The sequence below is a fragment of the Pan troglodytes genome, chromosome Y, assembly GCF_028858775.2.
Source record: "Pan troglodytes isolate AG18354 chromosome Y, NHGRI_mPanTro3-v2.0_pri, whole genome shotgun sequence".
Classification (NCBI taxonomy): Eukaryota; Metazoa; Chordata; class Mammalia; order Primates; family Hominidae; genus Pan; species Pan troglodytes.
The window spans coordinates 9,581,464-9,602,323 of record NC_072422.2 but is presented as its reverse complement, the minus strand read 5'-3'; positions in this window follow the sequence as shown (position 1 = coordinate 9,602,323).

Here is a 20,860-nt window from a genome sequence, read left to right as displayed (position 1 = left end):
TAATTCTGCAATGGTTTTGTACACTGTGGTCATCTACAAGTTCAAATGCTACAAAAGTATTCAAAAAATCATTGGGAAAGTGTTTCTAGTCTAATGCTAAGTGAGTAAAGGAGAATGAAAAATTGTGCCTAAACCTATGGGTGACAACTTTCCTTCTCACTATTAAAACTTGTTTCGAGTAATACTTTGTAATAAAATAGGAATGGAAACATTTTAAGGCTATTAATTTTTAATCAATGACTTAAAGACAGTCACTTATTTTTTTTTCTAAATTATTCAAAACCTAAACAGGTGGTATGGAGGAAAGACCTGCACTTTTTGAGGAGTTTGAATAATCAGGCAATTGACCACATCAAACAAATTAATCTCTAGGGAGAGGCTGAAAATCCCTTCCCCAAAATGCTTGAAACCAGAAGTGTTTCGGATTTGGCGGTTTTTTTGTTTGTTTGTTTTTGTTTTTGATTTTGGAATATTTGCATATATATAATGAGATATCTGGGAGTGAGACCCAAATCTAAACATGGAATTCATTTATGTTTCATATATACCTTAGGCACATAGTCTGAAAGTAATTTTATACAACACCTTAAATAATTTTGTCTATGAAACAATGTTTTTGTACACTGAACCATCTGAAAGCAAAGGTTTCACTATCTCATATTAGCACTGAAAAACTTTCAGATTCAGGGGCATTTTTGGATTTGGGATTTTTGTATTAGGATGCACACATCCTGTACTGATTTTAAAAGAAGGCTTTCCTGGGAATGATGCAGCCCAATAGAAATGGCAACTACCATTAAAAGCAAAAAGCTAGATTGAAATATTATCAGAATAAGTTGCCACATCACTCATTAGTCACTAAAACACTTCTATTCAAAAGGCCCAATTTTTGTAGATTCCTGAAGTAGGACTTGACACCAGGTATCACAAATTTACAAACTTACCACTTCAGCGTTTTAAAACTTTCTTACCAGGATCCCTGGTCTTCTGGGTGCCATGGAAACTCCAACTAGAAAAAAAAAAATGAAATTCCCTTCGGCTGGAAACTCTGTTCGTGTCATTCCTGAGCCCCCCAGGTGTCTATTGTAGATTATATAAGCTGCAGTTCGCAAACGCACTTTGCATTTGTTCCACAAACCCTGTTGAACACTTGTTTTGTAGGAGGTTCCACATGCTGGGCAAAGAAGAATGAATAAAACACAGTCTCTGCCCTGGAAGAATTTACAAAGAAATAGTGGTACTACAGGTGCTGTGGAACAGCACAGAGTGTGTAAATGTTAGCTTAATGGTATCTTTCTAACATCAAACTTTTTTATTTCTTCTGTTTTCACACTCTCGTTGCAAAAAACTCAAACAATTCAGAAAAGAATACAGAAGAAAATTTAAAACTCTTTGAAATCCTACCATCAAGTAATAAGCATTGCTAACATTTGATGAACATCTTTCTTAAGCATTTATGTACTAAAAAAATGAGAATTACACCCTAAACGCTATTTTTATAAACTCAGTGCTATTTTTCAACATTCCTTTTCCTAATCAGGAGCATGTAGTAGATCTCATGAGATGCTGCATCTTTTTTTTAATGTGATGTCAGCTATTATCATTTATATGCATTGGCCTGTCATAAAAGTCTGCAGAATCTAACTAAAGCCACCTATGTTCATTCACCTCTACCTTATCTTGCAGGTGCTGCCTCTTGTCCCAGTGTGGAAGGAACCCTGACCTTGCAATTGAAAGGCCTTGCTTCTGGTGCTGACCACGTTCTGACCCTCAGCCATCCCTTAAACCTCCCTAAGTTCCAATGTTCTCTTCTGTAAAACGAGGGTTGTAAATATTTGCCCTGCCTGCCTTCTTCCCACTGGCTATTCCCTCTGCCAAAAACTGGGCTACTTGACCTCCAGGAACCTTGCATATGTGTCACTCTTTATTCTCCTTATCATCTTTCTCCTTCACTAGAACATAAAGCACTACAAGGGCAAACATTTTTGTATGCTTTGTTTCCCGATATTTCTGTCTAGAACAATGTCTAGTGTAGTAGATGACAAACAAATGCTTGCTGAATTAATTGGACAGAGCTGAACAGAGAATGGGAGGTGGGAAGACTGCCTTGCCACACAAGTCTGGGGGAATCCTTCACATTGTAGTCCATGTGATGGCATCTCCTGGAAGTGTGCAACTGCACAGGCTTCACAGCTGTGCGGCAACCCCAACAACAACCATGGAAGTACTCTGTCAAAGAGTATGAATTATTAGATAAAAATATTTTTTCTAGTAATGAAAAAATGTGAAAACAAATAAAGGAAAAAAATCATCTCAAATTCTTCAACCTAGTGATAATATCTTCATTAATATTTGCTGAACATCCTTCTAGACACTTCTCTACTGATATATATACATATCAATCTTCATTTTGCATAAGTGACATCATACCATAAATGCTATACTAGTATCTGCTTTTGTTTTTGCCCAATAGTATATTATAATCAGCTCTCTTTGTCAGTAAATACAAATTCATATCATCTCCGTAAACCAGGAGTCTGCAAATTAAGGCTCATAAGCCAATTCCACCTGGGTTTTGTGTGGTTTTTTTTTTTTTTTTTGGTAAATAAACAAAGTTTTATTGGAACATGAATGTGCTGATTCCTTTATGTACTATCTATGCCCATTTCTGTGCTACAATAGCAGAACTGATTATTTCTGACAGACACCATATGGCCCACAAATCTACAATACTTACTATCTATTCTTTTCCAGAAAAGTTTGCCAGCCCTGCTTCGTAGCTGAGTATTAAATGGTATGAAAATACTCTATTTGAATTATTCCTCTATCAGAACATATTTACCTTGTTCCAATTTTTGTTGATAAATACGTCGTATACACATCTTTCAACTCATATCCAGTACATCACCTTGAGATAACTTCCTAGAAGTGGATTGGCTGGGCCAGACATGAACTCTACAAAGGTTCTTGATACACATGATTAAAATGCCCATGGCATGGAACCCTCATCTATTTCTGTGCTTTTGTATTTTCTGTGTGTATTTCAGTTTTGTTTAGTTGGCTCAAGTAAAATTAGTTCCTTTTGAAAACGTTCAGCTTTTATGAACTCAACTAAGGGTACCAGGAATTTCCATCCGCAACCCAGCCAGGAGTTTGCCAGAGGCCAGGAGAGCTCCTGTCCAGGCAGCTCCAAAGAGGCCAGGGGTCTGGTGAGGAATGGAGAAGAGCACGACTGAAAACTTAGAAGAGAGCAGCCAGGGACTGATGCCAGATCCGTTGACGCTGTCAAAAGATCTGAACTCTGGCCCACATTTGTCCTTTTGACCCCATTGAGTTAACCAAGAGTTTAGCCATCCATGCTCCACACAACTGTAGCTTTTCTTCTTCTTCTGTGCACCTATAACTCTCTCTCATTAGATTGCTCTGAAGTTTGTTATTGATTATCTAGGAAATAAATACAACCAACTTTTTGCCTATTTCCCAATTGTTACGGCTGGTAGAAATAATCAGCATAAAATAAAACTGACAACAGATGATACCACACATGGCAACAATGCTATTGATTAAAAATGGAAAGAAGGCTCGCATCCTTTTGATAAAATGTATTCAAATTGTATTTTTTGTTTTTGTTTTTATTTTTTATTTCAATAGCTTTAGGGGTGCACATGGTTTTTTGTTACATGGATGAATTGTATAGTGGTGAAGTCTGAAATTTTAGTGCACCCATCACCTGAGTAGTGTATATCGTACCCAATATGCAGCTTTTAGCCCTCATGCCTCACCCACCTTCTCCCCCTTTTGATTCTCTGATGTCCATTGTATAACTCTGAATGTCTTTGTGTCCTTATAGCTTAGCTCTCACTTATAACTGAGAACACATGGTTTCTGGATCTCCAGTCTTAAGTTACTTCATTTGGAATAATGGCCTCCAGTTACACCCAAGTTGCTGCAAAATACATTTTCTATACATTTAGACTTGCAAAATTTGATGTCAGAGAGATTTGGATTTGGAAAACAAAAGCAAAAATTGCAGTGGTTGAAACTAAATCAGGAAAAATTAATGTGATACAAAAAAACTGATCAATGAATCTAATTCGTGTAAAAACAATGAAAATAAGGAAAGAATTGCAGTGAAAAGAAAGTTCAGTGAAATAAAAATAAACACAGCAAACATGGAAACTGGCTTTGCTGCATGGTACAGAATACAATCAAGGGATTAAATTGACTTGAGACTGTACTGGAAAATATTTTCTTGATGAAAAGCCACCTATGTTGGGGATGAAATTTCTTTAAACCGACAGCTAGACAAATAACTTTCTACTCATTATGGGACTTCTATAGTCAATTTTTCACAAGAATGTTGCGGTCTCTGAAATCACTAAAGCCCCAGTAAAAAGGAAAATGGAATCTCCTATCAGTTGCTGTATGTAGAACCTCTTTTGTAAGCAAGTGGCAGCCAATGTTAACACTTCTCACACTGGCCTTAACAATTCTTAGAATATTAAAAAAAATTCTGCACAGAAATTAAGTACTATGTACTTATTTCTAACAATTCCAAGGAGGTAAACATTATTGTACAATTTCAAAGTCTTTTTATAGTGTACATTTAATAGCAAATAAGAGAATATTTTACAATTTGATTACATAATTTTACTTGTGAGTTTTGTAGGGTTTATGGGCCATATTATTTTTTACCCATCTACTATACTTATTTCATAGGCTTCTGGAGAGGATTTTATAATGTTACACTAGTTAGTCTTATTTTTATTAGAATATGCTTTTTACTGAAGATTTCCTATATCAAAGAAACACAGGAGAAAAATAAAATACAAAAATTAGAAATCAGCCATAGCCTCTATGGAGTGCAGTCACCAAAGTGCCAATTCCAGAGGCAAAGTATTTTTGTTTTATTTATATTGTTACGGCTCATGTGGTGACTTCATTTAAAGACACTGTTCCCAAAGCTGAATTATGTATGAAAGCAAATACGGGAGACAGGAAGCAGGGAAGGAAAAGAGTAAAATCAAGAAAGCAACATCTCAAATACCATGAATGATCCCGTTACTTTTTCCCCCTCATCAAGACCGACTCAAGGCCTGGGCTGCACAATACTGAGAAAGACCAATTAAAAACTAAATTGTCTGAAATGACTGTGGTCACACAGGTGAAATTTTGTTTTCTTAAGAGAAGAAAGAAATCTGTCAGCTTCTTGAGGGCAGAAAAATATTGTTGTAGATCTCTATGTTGCCAACACTTAGTATAGAGCTAGTATAGTTATTTTTGAATAAATGAATGGGTAAGAAAAAAATGATGCACAAATGAAAATACGTCATTATTTAAATACTTGGGACTTGTCTGTCTAGTCTTGCTCAGTGGTTCTCAGTGGTTCTCAATATTGACTGCACATTACAATCATTTCGAGAGTTATTTTTTCTTCACTTTTTACTATGTATTATATACAGAGAAGCACACATTTCTAGGGGAGCTTTTAGAAACTGCTAATGACCCCTATAATGGTTTAAATTTAAGATACTGACAATATTGGTGGTGTGGCAAAAATGGAGGACAACTGAACACTCACACATCACTGGTGGATGTGTGAAATAGTACAACTACTTTGAAAAATGGTTTGGAGGTTAGGCACAGTGGCTCATGGCTGTAATCCCAGCACTTTGGTAGGCCGAGGAGGGTAGATCATGAGGTTAGGAGTTGGAGACCAGCCTGGCCAACATGGTGAAACCAACGCCTCTACTAAAAACACAAAAATTACCCGGGCATGGTGGCACGTGCCTGTAATCCCAGCTATTCAGAAGACTGAGGCAGGAGAATTGCTTGAACCTGGGAGGCCGAGGTTGCAGTGAGTCGAGATCGCGCCATTGCACTCAAGTCTGGGAGGCAGAACAAGACTCTGTCTTGGAAAAAAAGAAAAAACGAAAAATGATTTGTAAATTTCTTATAAAGTTAAACAGACACTTACCATAAGACCCAGCAATTCTACTCCTACACATTTACCCAAGAGAAATGAAAACATATCTCCACACAAAGACTTATAAGAACGCACATAGAAGCTCTATTCATAACAGTCAATACGTGCAAACAGCCCAGATGTCCATCAACAGGTGAATGGATAAACAAAATGTGGTACCTCCATACAATGAAATACTAATCAGTAGTGAAAAAGAATAAACTATGGATACATATAACAATATGATGACTCTGATAAACATGCTGAGTGAAAGAAGCCAGACTGTTAGGTTCTGTTTATATGAAAATCTTGAATAATCACCATTAATCTATAGTAACAAGCCAGATCAGGGGTTGCCTGGGATGAAATGTGGGGTATTTGAAGATGATGGAAATACTGTATACTTGATTAGAGCAGTGTTTATAGGGAGGATATATACTTGTCAAAACTCATTGAACTGTACACTTAAAATAAATGCATTTTGTTGTATGTAAATCACTACCTTTGAAAGATTGATTAAAAAAAAAAAAACTATTGACACCCAGACTCCACCTCAGACCAATTAAATTAGAATCTCTAATGGAATCCAGACATTGGACCTATTTAAAAGAGCTTCCTGAGTAGTCTGATGTGTAGGAAGAGTTGAGAACTAGTGGCCTTAACTCTAAGAGAATATTGGGGAGAAAATAAAACAACAAAATAATTTTTTAAAGAGTGACTATGAAGGATCATGGATGATTTTTATTTTCTTCTTTAAGCTACTCTTTATTTTTGGATTTTTTTCCATCATGAATTATGTGCATAATTTTAAAAGGCAGTGTTATTTTATTTATTTACCTATTCTACTCCTCTCATCCTCTCCAATTTTGCCCTCTCATTCATTTTGGTTCAGATAAGCCATTATCTGACATTCGTTCATCCAAAGCCGATTAACCATCCTTTTATGCAAAGGACTGTTTTAGGAATTGAAGGTGCAAAAAAGAACAAATAAATCTGCTCCAGGCAATCAAAGGCATAGGAGACAAAAATGTACACATTTATTTTTAAAAGAACCTCCAAATATTATAGTAGCACAAAGATGACAAGAGATAAGAATATGTTAATTTATTCTTGTGTGTTTCCAGAAAATGCATGGAAATTTCTTTAAAAACTTAAAATGCACCTAACATAGGACCTTGCTGTTCAATTCCTGGGTCTTTGCCCAAAAGAAATAAAAGCATACATCTACACAAAGACTTACACACTAATGTTAGTAGCACCTTTGTTTGCAATAGCCCCAAACTTGAAATAGCCCAAATGCCCATCAGTATAAGAACGGATACACAAATTGTGTAAAATCTTGATTATGAAATACTACTCAGCAATAAAAAGGAAGAAACTATTGATACATGCAACAACACAGACGAATCTAAAAATCATTATGAGAAATGAGAGAAGTCACAGACTAAAGGGTATATACTGTATGATTCCATTTATATAAACTTCTAGAAAGCTTGAAGTAATTCATAGTGACAGAAAACAGATTATTAGTTGAGGGTTGGTTGGGGAATGAATTACAATGAGATGATGGGAATGTTTCTTATCTTCACTGTTGTGATGGTTTCACAGTTGTATACATATGTCAAAACTCAGCAAGGTGTACAATTTTAATATGTGCAGTTTATGTACAGTAATTATATTGCAATGAACCTGTTAAAATTAAAAGGAGGAAGGAAAAAATAGTGAAACCAACAAGGCTGTGAATGGGCCTGAATGAGACCCATGGCATCCAGTTGGTATCCTTGCTAACAACAGGGAACCATCTTGTGGGTCTGGACTAGGGAGAAGAATCTGGTGACTTCCTAAACTTCAGAGTCTGTTACTAATAGGAGAAGCAGCCAGTGGAGAGGAGGACACTTGGGATGGGGCTTTCTTTGAACCTTGAGAAGAACCGGCATGGATGACAGACATATCAAGAAAACATGGGGCAGAGTCCCAGCACTTCCTTGTCTCATTGATTGTTTGGATTAAGCTAAAGTGATTTCAATCACTATTCAACGAACAAAAAGGTACCAAGACCTTTTAGTGGGGGAAAGAATTGTCTTTAATGATGCTGGGACAACTGAATATCCAAATGCAAAAGAAGAAAGTCGAGACCCTACTTCATACTATATAAAATCTTAACTCAAGATGAATCAATAACCTAAATATAAAAGCTAAAACTGTACCCCTTCGAAGAAAACATAGGTGTAAATCTTCTTCAAAGTGGATTTAGCAATAGATTATTACATATGACACCAAAAGCATGAAAAGCAAAAATAGATAAATTATATTTTGTCAAAATTTTAAAATTTTATGCATCAAAGGAAGGACATTACCAAGAAAGTAAAAATCCAGCCTACAAAATGGGTGAAAATAATTGTGAATCATATTTTTGATAAAGATCTAGTATTGAGAACATACATATAAACAACTTTTAACAACTTAACTACAAAAAACCTAACAATCCGATTTAAAAAGGAGCAAAGGACTGAATAGATATTTCTATAAAGAATATATACAAATGGCAAATAAACACGTTTTACAAATGTTCAATATCATTAGTCAGTAGGGAAATGCAAATAAAAGCCACAATAAAGTATCACTTCACAGCCTCTAGGATAGCTATACTTTTTTTAAATGGAAAATTAACAAGTGCTGGTGAGAAATTAGAACTTGTACATTGCTGGTTATAACGTAATATGGTTCAGCTGCTGTGGAAAACAGTTTGGCAATCTCTCAAATGATTAAACACACAATTACCATACGACCCTTAAGTTCATTGCTGTGTATACACCCCAGAGAATTAAACATCGGAACTCAACAAAAAATAATAGATGCTAGTGAGGTTGTAGAGAAAAGGGAACCCTTATACACCATTGGTGGAGTGTAAATTCATTCAACCCTTATGAAAAGTGGTACGGCAATCCCTCAAACAGCTAAAAGCAGAACTGCCATTCGACCCAACAATCCAATTACTGGGTATATACCCAGAGGAATACAAATCATTCTGCCTTAAAGACAAATGCACACAAATGTTCATTGCAGCACTATTCACAATAGCAAAAACAAGGAATCAACCTAAATGCCCATCAATGACAAATTGGATAAAGCAAATGTGGTACATATACACTATCAAATACTACGTAGCCATACAGAAAGAACAAGATCATGTCTTTTGCAGGACCGTGGATGGAGCTGGAGGCCATTATCCTCAGCAAACTAGTGCAGGAACAGAAAACCAAATACTGCATGTTCTCACTTATAAGTGGGAGCTAAATGATGAGAACTTGTGAATACAAAGAAGGAAACAACAGGCACTGAGGTGCACTTCAGGCAGGAGGGTGGGAGGAGAGAGAGGAGCAGAAAAGGTAACTGTTGGGTACTGGGTTTAATTCCTGGGTGATGAAATAATCTGTACAACAAACACTCCCATGACATGAGTTTATCTGTGTAACACGCCTTCACATGTACCCCCAAACCTAAAATAAAAGGATTAAAAAAGAAGAAAATAGGGACTCATAAATAAGTACATGTGCACACATGTTCATAGCAGCACTATTTACAATAATCAAAAGGTAGAAACAGCCCAGAAGTCCAGCAGGGGGAATGGATAAACATAATGTGGTATACTCATGGAACGGAATATTATTCAACCATGAAAAGGAATGAAGTATTTGATACCTGCTGCAATGTATGCTAAGTGAAGAAAACATGCTAAGTGAAAGCAGATAAAACATCATATACTGCATGATTCAATTTATACAAAATATCCAGAAAAGGTAAGAGTGCACCTAGGTGGTTTCCAGCGATTGCAGTTGTAGAGGGATGGGGGAAAATGGCTTAAAGGTATTTTTACTTTGGCATGATGAAAACATTTTAGAACTAAGATAGAGGTGCTGTTTGTAAGACATTATGAATCTACTTAGTGCTACTTTTAAATGGTTAATTTCATTATTTTAATTTCACCTCAACAAATTATTTTTTTAAAAGATCCTCCATATTCTAAACAAATAAGATCTGTTCTGTGTAAACCACTGCCTTCTAAGAAAAGGGCATGGAGTGAGATGGGATTGAAGTTTTAAGTGACAGAGGAATTTAGGGTGGTAAACTGGGGGGCTCTGCAGTCAGACCCCTGACTCTGTAGCTAACTAGCTCTATGACATTAGGTAAGATATTTTATAGTGTAAGTATTTGTGTTCTCATATATAAAAAATAAGAACAATATCTAACTTCACTAGGGTGTTGTAAGGATTAAATGAGGGGAGTTACTTAATGCGATTTTGTACAGAGCCTGTTGACACATGGTAAATTTTAGCTCAACCTATTCTAAGTGAATTCTTTTCTCCCTCAAATTTTAAGTTGTCCATTTCACATTATAGTCCTAGTTATAGCTTTCATAAAGCCCAGTCAAAAATATTTCTGTCTCTTGGATTAAGTAAGAGCAAGGCTGACTAGAAGCCCCTAGAGCTTGTCTCCATCACAGATGCCAGAAAGACTAAAAAAACACTACATTTTAATGAGAGTAACTGAAGGAGAGTTCCAGAGAAACTCAGAGGAATAGCAGGAACCCTGATGAGCACAGAAACAGAACAGCCACAAAGAGAATGGAAGGAAATGCCAGGCCTTCACCACTCCCTCCCCAAATTGAGATAAGCTAGGAACAAAGAGGAACTTCTTCATACAGTGAGGAGGTAAGCAAGAGAACACCAGCAACCCCGATCAACACCTTGGACATCCACAGACCTCACCATGGCAGAGGTGCCCTACGGTCCTCACAGGCACTACCTAAGCCCACCTGAAGGAGCTGTCTAGAGTTCACAAAGCTGTGCTCCCTTCAGAGAAGTAGCTAACACTATGTTCTCCTCTGTGGCCCACATGTCTACTGTGCTATGCCATCTTGCAGCTAGACCTATGGCTGGAGTGTGTCGTGCTCAGGGTTCAAGTAGGCACAGGTCCCCTTCATCCCTGAGGCTAAACTGCCACCAAAACACCCCCAGCCTAGTGACTGAACATCCCCAAGGTGAGCTATAAGCATCTGTTACACACTTCTCCTGGGGCCAAGTGGAGGTGGAGCTGATCCACCTACTCTTCCCCTAACTCCTCAGGCCAGATCTGAAACAGTACCCTGCCTCCAAGAAAACAATACCTTAGTCACTTTGAGCAGTCATGCCTCCCTGTGCCCAAGTTTTAGCAGTGCCCTGTATCCCAGAAAATGGTCTCTGGGCCACCTGGGGAATCAGTGCCCTGGCCAAGCTGAGCTAAACTGCTGTAGTACCTTGCATCCCAGAGAAGCAAAACCGTGGCTGAACTGAGACAGTCTGCCCTACAGGCCAAACAACTCTAGTATCCTAATTCCCTGGACAGCTGGACTAGCCACCAAGAGCAGGAGCTGCTGAGACACCCCTCTCCCTGGAAAGTAAAATCATCACAGTGCTGTTTCCTGCCTAACAGGGCCCAAAGGATAGCTGTGCTCCACTATTCAGGGTACTTGCTACTGCTACACCTGGCCTCAGAGAATGTGGAATACTGCTGACTCCACCACCACAAGGTCTAGAGTCACTACTACTGCCACTACAACAACTATTACTACTACAACTACAACTACTACAACAACTACTACTACTACAGCTACAACCACTACTACTACTACTACTACTACTACTACTAATACTACTACTACTACTACCACCACTACTACTACTACAATGGGACCCACATTGCCACTGATACCTATTGGCTTGGGTTCCTGAATTGCAGCACTACCCTGCTCCCTAGGCCCAAACATCCAGAGCACCCCTTCTTCTCCAGAGTTGGTCCAGTGCTGCTCCCTGGCCACTAGGGATAGAATCACAGCTACAACCCAAATCCCTGTAACCAAGCTGCTAGGGGGTACCTCAGAGTCACAGATCCTGGCTCTTTGGGCAACCTGCATTCAACCTCACCACAGAGAATAAACAAGCACCCCAAGACCCAAGTGCCACACATAGTTCATGAAACCTTGAGCCTAGGACCCTAGCACCATAGCCATTTGGAGCACCTAAACCTGGAACCCAGCACTGCTATAGCTACTTATAGGCCATGTCAGACCTGAATCCAGAAAGGATACTCTTGTCTAAATCTCCCCAGTGTGTGGAAAATGAGAATGAAGAAAACCCCCAAAGCCTTTGATATGGAGGATATTAACAACCTATGCCATCATCACTACCACAAACTTGTATGGCCTAGGCAACTGAGGTACTCACAGTTACTGCTGATATTGAATGCAGCCAAAGAAGCTGAATGAGGCCATACCACTTCAACTATCTTGAAAAAGAGTCACTGCACCCTTCTCAACTGGCACACTAAAACTCAGATGCACATGAAAGTCTTTCTCTACAAAAGCAAGAGAAAAGCATCAAGTCACATATAAGGGCATCTCCATTAGACTAGCAGTGGGTTTCTCTGCAGAAGTCTTACAGGCCAGGAGAAAATGAGATGATATAATTCAACGTGCTAAAAAAAAAAAAAAAAAAAAAAAAAAAAAAAATTCAGTCAAGAATGCTATTCCCAGCAAAGCAATCCCTCATAAATGAGGGAGAAATAAAGTCTGCCTAAAGCAAGCAAAAACTGAGGGAGTCCATCACTGCTAGACTGGCCTTACAAGAAATGGTTAAGGAAGTCCTACATCTGGAAGTAAAAAGATGATAATCACTATTACAGAGACATATACAAGTATAAAGACCACTGGTAGAGCAGATATACAACAAAAGGAATAATAATCAAATCGTATCACTATAGAAATGACCAAACTGCAATGATAAACAATAAGGCAGAAATAAATGAACAAAGGATATACAAAACAACAAGAAAATAATTAACAAAATGACAGGAGTAAGTCCTCACCTATCAGTAATACCTTGAATGTAAACAGATTAAATTCCTCACATAAAAGACTTAGGCTAGCAGAATGGATTGAAAAAAAAAAAAAAATGACCCAACTGGATGCTGCCTACAAGTAACTGACTTCACCTGTAAAGACACTTGTGTGATTACATAGACTGAAAGTGAAGGAACAGAAAAAGATATTCCATATGAACCAAAACCAAACATGAATTAGAGTAGCTATACATATCAAATGAAACAGACTTCAAGTCAAAAACTGTAAAAAGGGACCAAAAAGGTCATTATGTAATGATAAAGGGTCCAATTGAGCCAGAGGATATAACAATTGTGAATATATATTCACCCAACATCAGAGCACCCAGATATATAAAAACCAAATATTATTAAATCTAAAGGGTGAGATAGACTTCAATATAGTAATAGTTGGGGACTTCCAACACTCACTCTCTGCATTAGACAGATATCTATATATATACATATATATATATACAGAAACCAACAAAGAAACATTTAACAGGAAATGAATCTGAGACCACACAGACCTAACAGACATTTCTAGAACATTTCATCCAATAGCTGCAGAATACACATGCTTTTCATCAGTAAATTCTGCACATGGACTGTTCTTGGGGACAGACCACATGTTCATCCACACAATTAAGTTTCAACAAATTTAAATGAACTGAAATCATGGTAAGTATCTTCTCTTAACCACAATGGAATAAAACTAGAAATCGATAACAAGAGTAACTTTTGAAATTACACAAATACATGGAAATTAAACAACATGCTCCTGAATGAGAAGTCAATGAAAAAATTAAAACGATAATTTAAAAATTTCTGGACACAAATGAAAACAGCAACATTTGAAAACCTATGCGATACCACAAAGCCATTTTAAGAGGGAAACTTACAGCAATAAATACCTGTATCCGAAAAGTGGAAATAAAATTAAAAACCTAACGATGCATATCAAGGAACTAGAAAAGTAACAGCAAGCCATGACCAAAATTAGTAGAAGAAAAAAATAATGAAGATCAGAGCAGAAATAAAATGGGGACTATAAAAATACAGAAGATCAACAAAAGAAAAAGTTGGTTTTGTGAAAAGTTGGTTTTGCAAAACAAAATTTGCAAACGGTTAGCTACACAAACCAAGAATAAAAGAGAAAAAGACTCAAATAAATAAAATCAGAAATGAAATAGGAGACTACCAGAGAAATATAAAGGATCATTACAGACTATTCTGAACAACTATACACCAAAAAATCAGAGAACCTAGCAGAAAGAAATAGACAAATACCTGGACACATAAAACCTACCAAGATTGAACCAGTAAGAAATAGAAAACACGGGCCGGGCACGGTGGCTCACAGCTGTAATCCCAGCACTTTGAGAGGCAGAGGCGGGCGGATAATGAGGTCAGGAGATGGAGACCATCCTGGCTAACACGGTGAAACCCCATCTCTACTAAAAATACAAAAAAATTAGCTGGGCATCATGACAGGTGCCTGTAGTCCCAGCTACTCAGGAGTCTGAGGCAGGAGAATGGCATGAACCCGGAAGGAGGAGTTTGCAGTGAGCCGAGATCACACCACTGCACTCCAGCCTGGGTGACAGAGAGAGACTCCCTCTCAAAAAAAAAAAAAAAAAAAGAAGAAGAAAAAAGAAATAGAAAATCTGAACAGACCAATTATGAGTAAGAAGATTGAATCTGTAATAAACAGCCTCCCATCAAATAACTGAGAAAATGAGGGCTTCAATGCTGAATTACACCACAAATTTAAATAAATAATAGCAATTCTTCTCAAACCCTTCCAGAAAGTTGAAGAGAATTCTTCAAAGTTCATTATTTGAGGTCAGCATTACTCTGATACCAAATCCAGACAAGGACACAACAAAAAAAGAAAACTATAGACCAGTATCTCTGATTAACATAAACGCAAAAAACCTCAACCAAATACTAAGAAACTGAAACCAACAGCACATTAAAAAGATCATTCCCCATGACCAAGTGGGATTTATCCCAGGGATGCAAGGGATTCATCCCAGTAGAGCAGATATACAAGGGAGAAAGGAAAAAGAATCAAACTTTATCACTACAGGAAAATACTAAACTGCAATGATAAACAATAAGAAAGAAATCAACAAAGGTTATACAAAACAACCAGAACATAATTAACAAAATGACAGGATGTTTCCACATATGCAAACCAACTTAAATATGATACATCGCATCGACAGAGTGAAGAACGAAAACCATTTGATCATCTCAATAGATGCAGAAAAAACATTTGATAAAATTCAACAGGGCTTCATGATAAAAACTCTCCACAAGTCAGACGTAAAAGGAATATATCTGAACACAATAAAGGCCATATATAATAAACCCACAACCAACATCATACTGAACAGGGAAAAATTCAAAGGATTTCCTCTAACATATGGAAGAGACAAAAATACCCACTTCACAACTTTTATTCAGCATAGTACCAGAAGTTCTAGCCACAGCAATTAGGCAAGGGAAAAAAAAGAGCATCCAGATTGGAAAGGAAGAAGTCAAATTGTCCCTGTTTGCAGATATAAAACCTTTAAAACTCCACCAAAAAACTTCCAGTAGTCATAAATGAATTCAGTAAATTTGTTTGCAGATACAAAACCCTTAAAACTCCACCAAAAAAACTTTCAGAAGTGATAAGTGAATTCAGCAAATTTGCTGTACACAAAATAAATATACAAAAACCACTAGACTTTCTGTGTACCAACAACAAGCCAGCAGGAAAAAATAATCAAGAAAGCAATCCCATTTATAATAGGTATAAAAAATAAAATAAAGTATCTAGGAATAAATTTAACCAATGAGATAAAAACCTCTACAAGGAAAACTATTAAAAAACTTACAAAATAAATTAAAGATTACACAAAAAAGTAGAAACACACCCCAACCCCATGTTCACAGGTTGGAAGAATTAATATTGTTAAAATAACCAATTCTGCCAAAAGTGATCTACAGATTTCATGCAATCCCTGTGAAAATGCCAAATACTTCTTCATAGGAATTAGAAAAAAAAAATCATAAAATTCTATGGAACCACAAAAGACTCCAAGTAGCGAAAGCAATCCTGAGTCAAAAGAATAAAGCTGAAGGCATCACGCTAGCGAATTTCAAAATGTACTGCAAAACTGTAGTAGTAACAAAAACAGCATGGCATGTTGAAGAGATCTCTGCACTCTCATGTTTATTGCAGTACTATTCACAATATCCAAGATTTGGAACCAGCCTAAGTATCCGTCAACAGATGAATGCATAAAGAAAATGTGGTACATCTACACAATGGAGTACTGTTGAGCCATTAAAAAGGATGAGATCCTGTCATTTGCAGCAACATGGATGGAACCAAGGACATTATTTTAAGTGAAATAAACCAGGCACAGAAAGACAAATGTCTTTATTCTCACTCATATGTGGGAGCCAAAATAATTTGATCTCATGGAGGTAAAGTGTAGAACAGTAGTTAACAGAGGCTACAGAGAGTGAGTGTTGGGGTTGGGGGATGGGAATTAAGGGAGGTTGTTTACTGGATACAAAAATACAGTTAGAAGGAATAAGTTCTAGTGTTTGACAGCACAGGAGGGTGACTATAGTTAACAATAATTTATTGTGTAGTTCCAAATAGGTAGAAAATGCTCCCTACACAAAGAAATGATAAATGTTTGAGGCGATGGATATCCCAGTTACCCTGTTTTGATCACCACACGTTGCATGGAAGCATGAAATTGTCACAGATATCCCATAAATGTGTATAATTATTATGTATTAGTAAAAATATTTCTGTATTTTGATTTGGAGAGTCTGCTATCTATGAGATAGTATAAAAAGCAATGGCCCAGATGTCAAGTCTCAGTTTCTTATTTATCTGAATCCCAGGGTGTGTAAATTTAAGAAAATCACACCTAAAACCTAGACATGTCTAGCACTTCAAAGGAGTTGACGAAGACCAAACGAAATCATATATACGAAGTAGCTCTGAAAACCCTAAAATCCTATACAAATTTCAGGGAGTATGCATGTGATGAGAAGAATGGATATGAAATCCTGCCTGCCACCTCCAGCATTTCATGAAGGAAAAACAGAAATTGTGCTTAGGGAATGCTGGCCTATGTACCATTATTTCACTCATTTGTTAGTGTTCTACTCATTCAAGGCCCTCTCAGAAAAAGGGAACTATTCTAGAAAATATCCCGAAGAGCCTAGCATAATGAGCTGTTTCCTACTACCAAAGAAGGTACGCAAAAGACTACATTTCAGGACACAGTCATTCACCAAACCATGGCTGCTCTATACACAGACCACGTGTGAAGTTCTAGTTACTGAAATGTAAAGGCTGCAGAAAACTTAGGTGGGTTTGAGTGGGATGCAGGTGGGTAGATCTGCGGATGGGAAGCTAACCACATTGATGTGTTGCCCCAAATAATCTCATAGTAACACTATAAAGTAGATATTAGTATTGTTGTTTTACAGAGGAGGAAACCAAGACTCAGTGAGAAGCTCGTCCAAGCTTACTCAGGAAGTATTTGGGGCTGGGATTTAAAGTTCACTCTTTTTTATGACATTCTAGTACCTAAGTGATCAGAGGCATTTAACAAGGTTTGTAGGAGCATAGTTTGTAACAGCAATCAACGAATCAACACAATTTACATTTAAAATTTTAAAACGAAAAATAAAAGTCAATTGTCCCCCAGCAAGGGAAATAACAAACCGTAAAATATTCAACTGATACAACTAAAAAGCAGTGAAAATAAATACAATCTCCCAGTCAACACGGATGAGTCTAACAATGGGCCCAAAAAAAAAAAAAAAAATAGTTTCAGTATATGTTCTCTTAAAGTTCAAAATATTGTGAAAAGAAACATTTTATTCAGCAGATGATTAAACCAAAATTCAATTTAGTGGTTTCTTCTTCTTGGGGAGGAAGAGGGTGCGATCAGGGAGGGCATATTTTTTAATTAATGAAATGTTCTATTTCTCAAGCCAACTTGGGTATTTATTATTCTTTAAATAAATATTTTTATACTTTTGAGTGAATTAAATGTGAAATTTTAAAACACAAAGACACATACAAAAAGAATATGGGTATCAAATGCCTAAGGCTGTCTCTGGAACTTGATCTCAACATTTTTTTTAATATTGATCTGTTATTATCATTCTTGCTTAAAGGTGTTAAGAGGTATTAGTTAATTCCACAGCAGGAAAAGGAGCAATGACAGGCCATACTTTTCTAAAAACCATGGGTAATACTATTTGCAAAGTGTGTCAAGTGAAGTCAAAGGCATAGTTCTTCACTCCAGGAGGCAAACACAGTGTCTCTGTCCCCAGGATATCCACTCTGCCCTTTCCCACTCGAGCCTAGTCCCTCACCCTTGGCTTGCCTGCTCTTGGCCTTGGAATCCAGCTTTGCCTCTGTAGTCACTCCCTCCTGTCACCGATTTCCGGCCACAAGTCTTGGTTTTCAAACTTCCTATTCAATCTATTTCAGCCCATTCATGAGTCACTCTTGCCTGTGGACAGCTGGCATTCCCAGGCACGGGCTTGGCCGGGAAAGATGAATTCAGTGAATTAAGCCAACGGAATCCTTTATGAAAGTCATAATTGACCTGACAGGGCTGTTTCTATCCTAAATCCAGGGGTAGCTTGAGATGATATAATGAGAGCTCCCCAACTGAGGCCGTATTTCTCAAAGTATGTTACAGTGGTCAGAATCACCTGGGGCACATGTTAAAAATGCAGATTACTGGGCCCATCCAGAGCATTAGAATAAGAGCATCTGAGAATGGGGCCCAGGATTTGGCTTCTGAAAAGCACCCCTTATGATAGCTCTGATGCTCTTTGACTTCCCTGTAAAATTGGTATCTTGAGGAAACGTGCCCTATCGAATACTGCACTGATCTAAACATGGACACAACTTTGGATGGTGAGCCTATCGGTTTGTCAAAGACCCATCACCAACCAAAATGATGAGCAACAACCAAGTCATGTTCAGGGAAAAAAAAAAAAAAAAAAAAGTGCAGGTCACGCTTTCCTCAATATAGTGGGTTTACTGCTTAAACACTGTTCAGATTTTACTCACAGTGAAGCTGCTCCAACACCAGGTAGGGGATCAGCATAGGTAAAAACAAGGAGAAAAATGTCCTCTGCCTTTTAAATTACCTCTCTCCATTCTTATGGGCCTAGTCAGATTTATGGAGGGTGTGAAGGAGGCGGGAAGAGTCCTATCAAAAATTTTAAACAAATGTACAAGGGCAGAGGGGACACGTCCACTTAAACAGCTGGCCTGGCTGTATCATTATCAACTGCCTTTCTTCTGGAGTTTCATCTAAGATTGAGCCAGAATGGAGTGTGTCTCTATCCATGTTATTTTGGGCAAAGACAATAGATGTGATTAGAACCTTAGTGTATTTTTGTTATTCTATAAAAAGATCTGATTGAGGGTTATGAAACCTCCAATTTTCCAAAGTGCTTAACATGTTACTATTGCTTCAAATTTATAAGGAGTGTTCATCACCTGAATATCCCAGTCATGCAAGTATTTGTTCTATTGTTAAAGACCTAGTGAACCGGTATCTTGAAGTTTCATGTGGAAAAGACCTAGTGAACCGGCATCTTGAAGTTTCATGTGGAATTCCTGGCATGCAGCATTAATGAAGGTGCACCTACAAAGCCTTGTCTTGGGAAAACGAACTACAGACTTAACTAGAGAACTGTTTCAGACCAGTTAAAAATGTAAAATACAGCGACCATAGAGTTTAATTGTACAGTGGTAGTTTCAACTTCTGTACCAAGAGAAAAATTTTTTTTTTTTTTTTTTTTTTTTTTTTTTTTGCGTTTACTTAGGATTGGCCCACAGCTACAGCCATACTGGACAGATGTTTTTAACTCTAAATGCAATGTTGAATTGTCTTATTATTTCTTTGCTATGCAGATTATCTTGCATGAGCATTCAAAAACATGTTTACAGTTTGAACTTCTTCTGTCTATTGTTTTCTACTACAAAATGTACTGTCTACAGATGGAAAGTTCTGTCTTTGATGAGTGGCAAGGAATTGCTCACAACAATCAGTTACATACAGAGACATACTACACATGTTGGGAAGGGATAGATTACACTTATCAAAATATGTACAGGAGCAATCCTTATCTAGGGATTCCAAATGATCACACTCAATAGCTGGCCCATTCACAAGACTTGGTCAATGTAAAATACTGCTACTTTTTTCTGCCTTATGTTTCCCCACTTTCTCTATTGGCATCTTTGTGAAAGCAAGGTGGCACGCTGCCTTATCGTTGCTGCTCCTCATTACCCTCAACTGACAGCAAGGAAAGCAGGCAAGGCGATTAAGCAATGTGGCAGCCCATTTTTATCAGTTTACCTTTAAAAAAAAGCCAAGAAAAATTTAGTGAAGAGGGGGCTAGAGGTGCTTTATAACGAGAGGGAAGTGCTGTGGAGCATTTATTTTTAAGAGTCAATGACTTCCTTGCCAGACAGGTACTACCAATTCTGAAGTTATTTTGAATTAAAGGTAATCTGATTTTAGAAAAAGAAAAAACCAACACGCAGAATACACTTATGGAGGTGACCAACCTTTTTAGAGCTGCTTGATTTCACCATAACTTGAACTTTTTACAAAAAAGTGCTTAACTGTTATTTTTCAATTCCAAAGATTTTTGTGGTAATAATTTAATAGGAAACTAGAAACAAGCTGGTGTAAAGCAACTATCTTAACCCATATGTAGTCTAGTTTTGGGGTCTGAAAATACTGAAAACCTACTAGCTTGATCAGCTAGAACCAAATATTCTGGATAATCGTTAGTATGTACGTAACCATAAATATATGCATATATAGACACATATGTATACATATATACACATAGGCACATAAAAGAATTACTATTTTTTTGCCTATTATTGGACACTAAACATCACAATTTAATCTT